The sequence below is a fragment of the Cornus florida genome, unplaced genomic scaffold (genome assembly GCF_030987335.1).
Source record: "Cornus florida cultivar Cherokee Brave unplaced genomic scaffold, ASM3098733v1 CherokeeBrave_3.0.0_Hap2_Chr11, whole genome shotgun sequence".
NCBI classification, from domain to species: domain Eukaryota; kingdom Viridiplantae; phylum Streptophyta; class Magnoliopsida; order Cornales; family Cornaceae; genus Cornus; species Cornus florida.
The window spans coordinates 130,391,786-130,405,048 of NW_026775581.1; the positions used below are offsets into that span (position 1 = coordinate 130,391,786).

The 13,263-nt window shown below is 34.0% G+C and overlaps 1 long non-coding RNA gene across 1 annotated transcript; it reads right to left on the bottom strand.

Moving 5' to 3' along the window:
* Positions 1–8,187: 8,187 nt before the first annotated feature.
* LOC132285770 (uncharacterized) lies at positions 8,188–11,031 on the bottom strand. The gene is made up of 4 exons (XR_009472604.1): positions 10,861–11,031; positions 10,685–10,772; positions 8,554–8,631; positions 8,188–8,467 (listed from the first exon to the last, which is right to left on the bottom strand). It is a non-coding gene; the product is annotated as an uncharacterized LOC132285770 (long non-coding RNA).
* Between the last annotated feature and the right edge of the window lie 2,232 nt (positions 11,032–13,263).

Consider the following 13,263-nt stretch of genomic DNA (forward strand, 5'->3'; position numbering starts at 1 on the left):
GTCTATCACTTCTAATGGACTTGATCTTACATTTTTTTTCGTTTTCGACTCTCTTACAAAATTTAGTAAAGATTGTATGAACCTCATTTTTATGTGTAAGGAAAAATACCCAAGTGAATCTAGAGAAGTCATCCACAATGACAAATGCATAGAGTTTTCCACCAAGACTAACAATTCTCTCCGGACCGAATAAGTCCATATGAATTAATTCTAGTGGTCTTGAAGTTGTTATATCCTTTTTCCTTTTAAATGATGACTTGATTTGCTTGCCTATTTGGCATGCGCTACAAGTTTTATCTTTAGAAAAATTAGTCTTTGGGAGGCCTTTGACCAATTCATTCTTAGATAGTTTTGAAATCAAATCCATACTAGCATGACCTAACCTTCTATGCCACAACCAACTATCCTCATTTGAGGATACAAGACACTTGACATCTTGATCGTGTAGTTCACATAAAAGCAAAGAATATACATTACCATTTCTTAGAGCATGGAAAACTTCAACATTATCCTTTTTGACAATGCATTTGTCCGATTTAAACAAGACATCATATCCTTTATCACATAATTGGCTAATACTAAATAGGTTATGTTTTAAGCCCTTAACAAGTAACACATCATCAATAGATAAGGAGGAGGAGATACCAATAGTTCCAATGCCAATGACCTTGCCTTTTGAGTTGTCACCGAATGTGACGCTTCCTCCTTTATGAGGTTTGATGGAGTGAAATTTTGATTGATCTCCCGTCATATGCCTTGAACATCCGCTATCAAGAAACCATTTGTCCTTGGATAAATATGGAGACTTCAAGCAAACCTACAAAAGGAATTTGAATAATCTTCTTTTGGTACCCACATTCTCTTGGGTCCATGAGAGTTAGGAAGAGGTGTATAAGTCCCTTTAATAACCCAAACTTCTTTTGTCCTACATGGCCTAATAGGACAATGATTGATCTTATGTCCTATTTTTTTACAATAATTACATTGTGGACTAAAAGAGGAAATTTTAACAAAATAATTGTTCAAAGGTTCTCTCTTTTTCAATAAACAAGAGTCTTTGTTGTGAGGATCAAATCCAAGTCCATCCTTGGCATAAGCATTTCTTTGCTTTCCAAGTATGAGACCCAAATTTTCTCTACCTTTTGTGAATTTTGCTAAAGTCTCAATTTGATCTTCAATCATACTTTTTAATGATTTATTTTCAGAAATTAAATCTATTGAAACCGATTCTTTAGCTAATTCTTTTTCCTTTTTCAAAACTTCATTTTCAAGTTGAAATTTTTCAAGGTTTTGAGAGATGATATTCTTTTCCCTTTTTAGAGTAGCACATTTTTGAACCATTTTGCCTAATTCATCATGCAATTCTCTAAAGGCATCTAGCAAGTAATTGTGTGCATCAACCAATTCATCATAAGTAGTTTCCAAATTAAATGAGTCATGATTAGAAATTACCTCATCGTCATCGGCCATGAGGCAAAGATTAACCAATTCATTGAGTTCATCGTCACTTTCGGATCCATTTGAATCATCATCCTCCCATGTAGCTTGCATGGCCTTTCCTTTCTTTTTCCTTTCCTTTTCATTTTTATAGGCATAACAATCGGATTTGAAATGCCCCGGTTTTCCACAATGGAAGCAAGTAGGTGCTTCTCTTTTTTCTTGCTCACTAGATGACCCATTTCTTTTGAAGTTGTTGCTCTTTTGGAACTTCTTCATTTGAAGGATTCTTCTCACGGTTTTGGTAATGAGAGCAACTTCTTCTTCTTCTTCATCATGAGGAGCCTTATCAATTACAACTTCTTTGGTAGTAGCTTGTAGAGCTATATCCTTCTTTTGAGTTTCTTCATCTCTAACATTCATTTCTAGCTCGTAAGTCATTAATGAACCAATGAGTTCGTCAATGGGAAGTGTGTTAAGATCTTTGGCTTCTTGGATGGCGGTCTTCTTTGCTTCCCAATTCTTTGGCAAAGATCTAAGGATTTTTCTTACATTGTCAGATGATGTATATTTTCTTCCAAGAGCTTTCAAAGGATTAACAATGTTAGTAAAACGAGAGTACATTTCACTAATAGTTTCTTTGTTATTCATGGTAAAAAGTTCATATTTATGGACAAGCATATTCATTTTGGATTCCTTAACATGACTAGTACCTATATAGGTAACTTCAAGTTTATCCCAAATTTCTTTAGCCGTTTCGCAATCCGAAATTCTATTGAATTCATCTTTGCTTAAGGCACAATAGAGATTAGTGATAGCCTTGACATTACATTGTATAAGCCTACGGTCATTGAGGGTCCATTCAATATCGGGTGTTGGAACATTTTCACCCTCTACTATCTTGGTTGGAACATGGTCTCCTTTTTCTATGGCTTTCCAAACATCTACATCTATGCCTCTTAAGAATGCTCTCATTTTGATTTTCCAATAGTTGTAGTCACTTCCATCAAACCAAGGGGGTCTATTGTTAGATTGACCTTCTTGATGAAAATTTGTATTGGCCATGATCGTTCTCTAAGATGATTAGTCTTTTTCTAGAGATTAGGCTCTGATACCAATTGTTAACCACTAATTTGACTCTAGAGGGGGGTGAATAGAGTCAATGGCCAATTTTCGCAATTTATGAAATTTATTTTACAACAACTATTATGCAATGATTAATTGAAAAATTCAAGCAATATAAAGCACAAGTATCAAAGAGATAGAGATAGGAAGATGCAAACAATGAACTCGGTGATTTAGCGAGGTTCGGAAAGTCCTACTCCTCGGCTCAAGATCCCCCTTGAGACTTCCCAAATTCACTAGAGCTTCTCCTTAATGGTGGAGAGCAAACCTTCAAATTTGAAGCAAGACCTTGCTTCTTTTCCTTGCTAGGAGAACACCCTTCTCCTAGGCTTCTTTTGGGTCACACCAACCCTTACAAGATTGTAGCAAAGTTTGTAAATGAAATACAAGAATCTCTCTCAATAGATATACAAGTGTAAGCTCACAACTAGAGAATATCAGAATATTAATGAAGCTCAAGTTCTAGGATGAGAGAATGTAGTGATGGTTGAAAGTGAAAGCTCAGAGAAGAATTTAAATGGCTTATTGAATGCTCTTGAATGTTGTCTTGAATGTATAATCCAGTAGTATATCTACTTCAGTAAATGAGCCTTCCTTATATAGATAACCGTAGCTTAATATGTCTGTTAGAAGTAGTTGGAAGACTTAAATGCAGAAAAGTGCCGTTGTAGATTCAAATAACTTAGAAGAGCCGGCTCTACAAAAAATTGGAGGAGGCTCCAATAAATGGGAGGCGGCTCCAATAACTGGGAGGCGGCTCCAATTCACAAAATGCATTCTACGACACACAATTTGGCTACTGGAGTGCAAAGAGCAGGCTCCTATATTTGGGAGGCGGCTCCAATCCTTGTATAAGACTAAGAATGAAACACATCTTGTTCTGTGCACTTCCTATTATGAGAGCATGCATAAGTAAAGTTCATGGAAAGATTTTAGGCCTTCTAAAAACTGATTTTTAGAGAAAATATGCATGAACCTAAAAACTTGAGTTTCAGAAGATATTCAAATATGCTTTAACATTTAAATCTAAAGCTCTCACCATCCTATCTACCCCTTTCTCCATTCCCTGACCATGATCTTTTGAGCTTGATGAAGACTTGCTTTCTTCCTTGAAATTGTTTGATTGATCTTTGAAGTTTGAGTCTTTCTTTGATTTCTTGCAATCTTTGAGGCTTCATTGAGTCCATAGCTTGAGTACTTGAATGCTTGAAATGGCTCATCTAGCTCATCATATAAGATATGAACTATATATAACTCAATGAAAATATTAGTACATAAACATCATTAATGGTTTGTAATCATCAAAACCTTTAGATAAAAATCCTTAGGCCAACACACTCTTCCAAAATAGGTAAAAAATGGAGCTATAATTCTCGTACAACATCAAATCTACATTCATTCTGATCCAACAGAAGTCCAGATCCTGACAAGACATATCGATTTTGTAAACAACTTTCGTAATGATTTCGCACCAGCCACCTTTGATCATTTAATGTATTTTAAAACTTATCGACAACTTAACCCAAGCTATAACTCTGGTTTCAAACTTTTCGACCACAATGTAAATATGAATTTTTTTGTCAAAGCCAGAATTCCATATGTCATCCGATCTGCCCCAGAGATTAAGATATCTCCAAAGATTTTAGAAAAGGTGTTGATTGAGCAATACGAAATAACTTATAGAAATGAAGAGACCAGCTCACCAGACATCTCTCCAGACATCTCACTAGACAACGATACTGACAAATATTTGTCTAATATGTCAGAAGTCTAAAGAGCATCCGAAGAAAAAAAATAGATTCTCCATCAGTATACAGACTCTCCAATAGCCTCAAGATAAAAAACAGATTCTCAACAGTATCCAAAAGCAGCCAAGATCCACCGAAAGCAGATTCCAAAGATAAAAGTCAAGTGTAAAACAGTTTAAAAGATAAGGGTGCCCCGTAATAATTCAATGAACCTTATCTCCAAAGCATCTTACATCTCAGGCATTTACGCCGCATCTTCAATCTTAAGCGTTGATCCATCTCTCGGTTTACTTTATAAAAAGAGGCCTTCAGCTCAAGAGAAGATCATTGAGTTTAGAGCAATCAAGTTTAGAACCATCGAGCATTCCAGCCTTCAGCCATAGTTTCTTAGTGTGTTTCCTTTTGTGATTTCTTTCAGTACGTTTCCCTTTGTAAAATATTGTGTGAGAGTGTATCCATGTATAAACAGTGTATATCCATGTATATATTTTCTATGAAATAAATCGTTCAGTTTACTCTTATTCAAAAATTTCTTATCTCTATTTAGTATTTTCCGTACTTTCGGGCAAAAGATTTTGGTTGACAAAAAGATCAAATATATAGATTTCATTCAGCCAGACAGTGTAGATTTTACAATTTTCTTAACTCCAACCAGTACAAACAGCCTTAGTTTTAATTTAGCAATTTCCTCTATGAATTGATTCGAACTGTTGGCTTGTTGGCCCGTTCTAGCCAGTGTTTAGGCATTTTTACAGGGCATTATCGATCAGAGCGTTATCAGGTTCGGCAGTCATCTCTGTGATTTAATTGTTAAATTTATCTCTATGTTATTGCATGCTTCTATCTTATTGGTTTGAATTTAATTTTGGTATCAGAGCCATACTGTTTCGTTTAATTTAATTTATATATAAGATCTTTTGTCTAAAGAAATCTATAAGTTCATATTAATTTACTGTGAAATTTTAATTTATTGAAAAAAACTTTTAAAATATTAAATAGTTTGTTCAAGGATCTTTTCGTAAGTTTATTTCATGTTCCAAGGATTTTATGTTATAATAGTATAGTGTTTTGGGTCATTATAGTAATATAATTTGTTGTGTGGTCTAAAGTAGAATATAAGTTCATTTTATAGAAATAATTTATGTGGTCCCTCCATATTTAAGAAAAAGTTTGTGTGTCCCTCCCATTTTCTAGTTGTAGCCAAAGTTTGATATCATTATATTGTAGTATTTGGGCCTTAAGCCTATGTATTGGTAAGAATCCCAAAAAAAATTTAGGGTAGTCACACAATGGTCGTGGGGCCCACAATGCGTGTGCTGAACTTCACAAACGTTGATTCGATGTCTCTGTCAGTTGAGTTTATATTAAATATTTGATTTGACTTTTTATATATTTTAAAAAAATATTTAATCATCAGTTGAGTTTATATTAAATATTTGATTTGATTTTTTTATATATTATAAAAAAATATTTAATTCAATGGTTAAAATAGAAGAGTTCGGAACTCTTTTTATTGTTTGAGATGTGTGAAAAGTCAAATTAATTATATAATACATCTAAATTAAATAATAATAATAATAATAACTCTTCGCATAAGAGGAGGAAACATTACTCATTGAAATATCAATTTTTATAATGAGACTCAATGTCGAGCCCAACACATCTTTGGTTAGCCTTTTTTTCCCATAATTTGGGTTAATGAGAATAAGTAATAAGCATTCGGTGTGATTGACAAATATTAAAGCATTTGGTGTGGGGCAATTAATAAAGAAAAAGTCTGAAAAGTAGAGAAAGAGAGGGGTGGTATGTGCATAAAGTAAAGTATCATTTTAATTTATGGCCCCACAGAGTCTTCTCTATGCTCTCCTCTACAAACATAGAAGTGTTTGGATATGATCTATCATTTTGTTTAATATTTTATTGGTTGCTCATGTCTCTTCATTTTGACATCTTGATATGTTTTGAAATGGCACTTTTAAAACGGCCCTTTTGTTTATTAAACGGCTATTTTATTTTTTTTAAAAAATACACTCTATAAATACTAATTTTCATCTTCAATAATTCTTTTTCAATATTTTTTTTAACATTCATCTTCATGGATCCCCCACCTCCATTCTTTTGCCCCCATCTTAACCAATCTCATAACTTCGAATTACCACCGCAATCCAATTATAATTTGGATTCTTAAAATTTTTTTCAATCCGAAAATCCATCTGAACTCCACTACTCTTATTTCCCATACCTACCACATCCCCAATTCCAACCTCATTTCCCAACCGTCTCAATTCCAACTATCTCAGTTCCAACCATCAGAATCCCAACTATCTCAGTTCCAACCATTTGAATCCCAACATAATTCTAGGCGTACGGAAGAAAATTGGTCCATTGAAAAAGATGAAACATTATGCAAAAAATTATAAAATTAAAATTAAATTAATAAAATAACAATAAAATAATAAATAGATAATGAGATAATTGAGTTCCACATCATAGAATATATTAGATAACAAAAAATAAAATACCACATCATCACCTTTTAACTTATGTAGCAATCTACTTTTAAAAAGTAGATAGATTAAGCTTTAGCCCCACAACACATGCTCTTATCTATCTATTTTTAAAAAAGTAAAGTGCCACATCAGCTTACTTTAATAAAAGGTATTGATGCAGTACTCTACTTTTTACTATCTAATATGTTCCATAGTGTGGAAATCAATTATCTTATTATCTATTTATTATTTTATTAATTTAATTTTAAAATTAAATAAAAAGTTTAAATTTTATTTTATTATTTTTTAATTAATTAATTATTTCCATACTTTGGATAATGCTTCATCTTCTTCCATGGACCAGTTATGTTTCAAACGCCTTGAATTATGATGGGTTTGAGAAGGTAGGAATTGAGATGGTTGAAATTGAGAAGGTTAGAATTGGGAATGAGGTTGGAATTGGGGATATGGTGGATATAGAAAATAAGAGTATTTAGGTTGAGATGGATTTTCGGATTGATAAAAATTTTAAAAATTCATATTATAATTAGATTGCGGTGGTAATTCAGAGTTATGAAAGTGGTTAAGATGGAGCAAAAGAATGAAGGTGGAGAATCCATGGAGATAAATGTTAAAAAGAAATATTGAGAGAGATTATTGTTGAAGATAAGAATTATTAGTAGAGTTGAATTAGTGTTTATACTGTTTTTTCTTTTTTAAATAAAAGAGCCGTCGAGTGAAGAAGAGTTGTTGAATGATAAAATAGCTGTTGAATGAAAACAAATGGCACAAAAAATTTGAAAAATCAGAGAGTTGATTGAGAGATGTACATGCAAATGGGCATAGTTGATGTTGTGGAAAGAGACAAAATAATAATAATAATAATAATAATAATAAATAAATAAATAAATGATGAGAGGAAAGGTGACCAAAAGGCACTTCAAAAAATATTAAAATATAATATCAAACAGATTTATCTATCTAATTCTCCGGAACAATTTAATAGATTACAGCAAGTAGGCCACTTTTTTAGTTCTCCACTTTTCACCCACCCTCCCCCTAAAAAATATTAAAATATAATATCAAACGAATTTATCTATCTAATTCTCCAGGACAGCAAGTTGGGCCACTTATTTAGTTCTCCACTTTTCAAACCCCTCTCTCTCTCTCTCTCTCTCTCTCTCTCTCTCTCATGCTGATGTAATCTACTTTGGTTCCCACCCGGATGCTCTAAACCACTTGCCAAGACCACATTTACTCACATAATGATAAATTCCCGTCAATCCAAGTGTAAATAACTTTTTAAAAAAAATCGATTAAATATTTTTGCACCTAGCATATTAAGGATGAATTCTTGTAAGTCTGTGCCCAAATGTAGAAATACAATATAAATTAAGGGGATCATGAATTCATTGGCAATTTGGTTCAATAGAAAACATGCAAGTACAATAAGTGTTACAGTTTTGAGTTTACAAACTTGACAATACACGTGAGTATGATACAAAGAGTAATGGGGGTGAGAATAATACAAGAGTAACTCCTTAAGGAGATTTGCGCACGGATCTGATGTAATCTTCAAGGGCTTGGACCTGTTCTTTTGAAGGGGGTGTTTGGTTGTTCTTGATGGATCTGTGAACATCGTATGTCGTTGAAGCCAGGAAGAGAAGCCTATTATATACACGCACAATCAACCAACATGTGTGTGTATATATATGTATATTTGAAAAAGTGGTGGCAGATATAAAGATGCATACCCGGAAGCGAAAAGAATGATCTGACGCGGAAAGATGTGTTTACCGTAGATCCTCATGGCTCTTATGCTTCTCTCAAGTCTGAAAAAACAAATTTCTAGATTTTAACAATATGTACAAACAGACAATGACAGTAGACTGCCATACAGAAATTAGATCCTCTCTAGTATTACTTACTACATTGGCTCACAGCATGTCAAGTCATGTAATCTTTCATCAAACAACATTATCTTGTTTTAAGAAAATAAAAATTATTCAGCTAAAGTAGCATGTTGTGAACCATTCAACTAAAACTCTTCGGACAGACAAAAGTACTTTTAGTACCCTTAGTCTACACACGGGAATTTTAATCTGAATGTCTTATCAGTTTTTGTAAGATTAAAGAAAAGGTAGTATGTAAGAAAGCAACTGGAGAAATCATCAATACCGGGCAAAATGAGTACCCAATGAAGAATACTTACATACATCGAGTCTTATCTATAAGCCATAGCACATACTATTACCAATAGTTAGGTAGTATGACACCCCCACTGAGGAATAGTCTGAGACATAGCTAACAAACTCATATAAACCACAGTATAGACAATAACGAGGACAACAATTGATAATAGCTTGTCTCCATTCACAAAGAGAAGCAATCGATATCGCGTAGCTAAGTTGGCATAAGGACATTGGTGTTAACCCAGTGTTCAAATCCTGGGGCATCAATCCTTTTCTGTGAGCTTATAACACAAATCCGAGGAAGTAGATTCCTGAGTTTGGAGAAACAATTAAAACCCAAGTTCAGTAAGTGAATGTCCACACGTGCAAAGACGACCTTTAAGTACGCCAATACAGTCCACATTGAGGGTAATATTAGGAGAAAAGGAAGACCAAAGTTAACGTGGGTAGAGTAAGTAAGAAAGGATATGATAGGATGTGAATTGATTGAGACTATAGACTTAAATAGAGCGAAATTGAAATATGAGATTCATGTAGCCAACCCTAAGTAGTTGGTAAAAAGGTATGGTGGTTGTTCGGTAAGTATATACCCACTAACTAATTATGATCAAATAAATGACCGGAGCACCAAGATTGGATATGATGACACAAAGTTGCAGAGCAACTGATCCAAACTTTCCAAATGACTCGGCCATGAGGCGACAGTAGGTATTCGACTCACTGGAAAGCGTGTTCCTACATAGGAACTCCACCATGACTTCCACCAAGAAAGCAACAATCAGGATCGCAATGAACCCAGGAATTATGCCCAAGACCTTTAGATTCACCGGAATCAACATAATTCCAGTACTGATTATCCCTGTCGACACGTTGAATATCGCCACAAAAATGGATGCATCGCCCCAGAAATGGATGTTCCAGAATTATGCCCAAGAAAACTTTCACGGACATAACAGAAATAACATTTTCTATATATTTTTTTTTCATTAAATACATAATTAGATATTATATACATATTTAACATACATATTAAATATAAATTCTAATTCGTAAACTTAAAATCTAAAAAAAAAAAGAGGTTACAAATTATATATTTACATATAAACATTAAAGAATATGTATTTAAACATTTTATTTGTGAAGAGGCCCACTTGCTATTCAAGAAATATGGCCTTTATTCCATTTCTTATTTCCTTATCTTATATATTGAAATAGAATTTGACACCATGTTGTCTGCTTCATGGCAGGCAATGTTGTTCAAAAATTAACAAGCCTGACATGATATAGGTTATGGAGTCAAATTTGCCACTGAAGAGTTTTGGAGGTGAATAAACTCATTACCAGATTGACAGTTGACAATCAAAGAAATAATGAATAAAATACAGATAAAATTGATCTGTTAGTTGAACCCTAGCTAGGTAAATCTATTGAACAAACTGATTCTGAGAACACTGTGAAGAACTTGGTAACGATGATGAGTATAATGTATTCTCGGTATAAACAAAACAATTGGTATCATAGTGCTCCAAGTTTTACAGTCAATATAATCATCCAATATAAGCTTCACACAATCCAATTCTCAATTAAGTTTCAGAATATCATTTCCTTAATCAATTTTAGAAACAATCCCACGATCTGTTTCCGATAGGAAATATATAAATATAATGTGTATAACAACCCTCTTTTCGCATACCTGTGGCACGAAATTGAGTCCAACACTCGTTAAGAAAATCCAGAAATTGACCAATTGTAGATGGAATCAATCCAGAAGTTGAAGAACTCTGCATTGACACCAATATATTTTAGATATGACCGAGTAAAATCGAAGTAAGAGCAGTTACATGTAAAATTTAGAGAGAGAAACGTGACCTCGGGGATTTGATCGAAGATGGCTGGAAATGTTTCTCTATCGATGAAGAAACACACACGGAGACGGTTGTTACGGTATAGAGACAGGGGGGGCGGTGATGGAGGTGGACGGGTGGAGAGAGAGAAGCGTTCGGTGATATAAGGCGGGGGTTGCGTGAATGTCGATTAAACATAAGCAAATGTTGTAAGCTTACCTTTTTAACCAAAAAATAAAAAATAAGCAAATTTTGTAGGGGCGTTTTAGTCATTTCATTTGTCAGATATTATTGGTTATAATTACAAAATTCACCTCTACTTTTAAAATTGTGCAAAAAACCATGGTTAACCAACTAAACTTATCAAGCTAACTCCAAATCCCTCTGACCCATTAAATAGAATGTGAAATGTTAAATTTAGCCTTGCAATTTTGACTTTCAAATTACTTGAGAAAAAGACAAGGGCATTTTATAATTTTAAAATAATAATTATAACTTTTAATTTAATATTAAACAGTAAGGTCAAATTTGACATTTCACAACTCATTGAATGGGATTACAAGTTTGAGAGTAACTTGATAAATTTTGTAAGTTTAAGGTGGTTTTTTTTTTTTTTTAAAGGAGTGTTATGTATGATTTTAAAAATATAAGGAGTTACCAACAGATCAGTGACTTAACGATATTAGGCCTTACTTGATCTCAGGGATTCAAGTCCCAGTGTGTGTGAATACCAACTAAATAAAAATATATATAGGGAGTTTTATAATTTTAACCTTTTTATTATCCATAGGCACTATAAGCCTTGTAAGTACTGTTTTCTTAAACCATTACAAATCTCATTGGCATTGAGAATGGCACCCTACCAGTTAAATACCTTGGAGTCCCATGGATCTCCACAAACCTGAAAACCTCATATTAGAGACACATCATTGAAAAAATCACTCATCGCAATACACATTGGTCATTAAGATCCTTCTCCTATGCAGATAGATTGTAGCTCATCAATTCTATTTTGGTCTCAACACAACTCTACTAGTCTAACATTTTTATTCTACCAATGGGAGTGATCCAGCTCAATAGAATATTCAGATATTTTCTGTAGTCTGATCTAGAGATGAAAGTATCTGGTGCAAAGGTTGCTTGGTCTGCAATGTGCAAGCCCAAAGAAGCTGGTGGTTTAGGTATTCCAAACCTATAATCTTCAACAGAGCTATGATTCTGATATATATTTGGGACATTTAGACACATACCACTGATAAGATTTGGAATATTATTTGTTGTAGAACCCATCTTATCAAGTCTAGAAATCTCTGGAGTCTTAAGATTCCACAACCATATTTATGGAGTTGGAGGAACATCCTTCAACTAAGGCACATTGCAAGGCTTTTCATCAAACACATCTTTGGAAATGGATCTGATACTTCATTCTGGTTGGACAATTAGGCTCCTGGGGCCTCTATGCTCAAGATTTTCTCCCTAAATTCATACTGAGTCTGGATTCAGTGATGACGCCATAATGGACTCTTTCATTATAAATAACTCTTGATCTTTCCCTCGTTGTCTTACCACGGCCATCCCAGAACTTCTACAATTACCTCCACCATGTGCATCCAGAAATGACAAAACTTGTCTGGATTGCCTCGTCAACAGGTACTTACAGCCACAAACATGTTAGGAATTATGTCTCAAATCCTCATTATTATTAGTTTCTATTTTAAAGTGTATTTTTTATAGTAATTTCTTATAGAGACGTGAATTGAGGTATAAGAAATTGTAATTCTTATCCACAAAGGAATTGGGTATGTGACTCTATAAATAGATACTTAGGCTATTGTTGAGAGAGATGTAGCCTCATGGAGAAGTATGTTGATGGTAGGGGTGAGTTATGAGTTTGGTAGAGTGAACACTGATGGCGAGAGGGAGTCCCATGGAGTACACGGAGAACCAGTCAAGAGTTTGTGTGCATGGTCCGATGTTAAAATTCTCTACTATTATAATATCTCTACATATATAGTGAATCTTTTTTAATCCGTGGATGTAACCCTGATTTTGGGTGAACCCCGTATACATCTTGTGTTGTGGTTTGCATTGTTGTTTTCTTTCTTTCTTTTGCTTCCGCTGTGCCTCCAACAAAACATACCTCTGTTCATCTTGCAGGACAGCTTACTCATGTCACATAGCACAACTTAGTTTGGAAATCTCTAATAATCCCACGTATGAAGTTCAATTTGTGGCTTGCTGTTCAATCAAGACTGCCAACACTTGACAACAATCTATGTGCCTTGTGTGAATCATCCCCAAAATCTCATGATCATCATGCAACTTCATCTCTCCAATTTGGAGATTTATTCGAGACAAGTGCAGGCTCTATTCTTCAACCCAAAATTGGGATCCTTTGGTTTCTTGGATCAGTATCCGATGCAAGGCA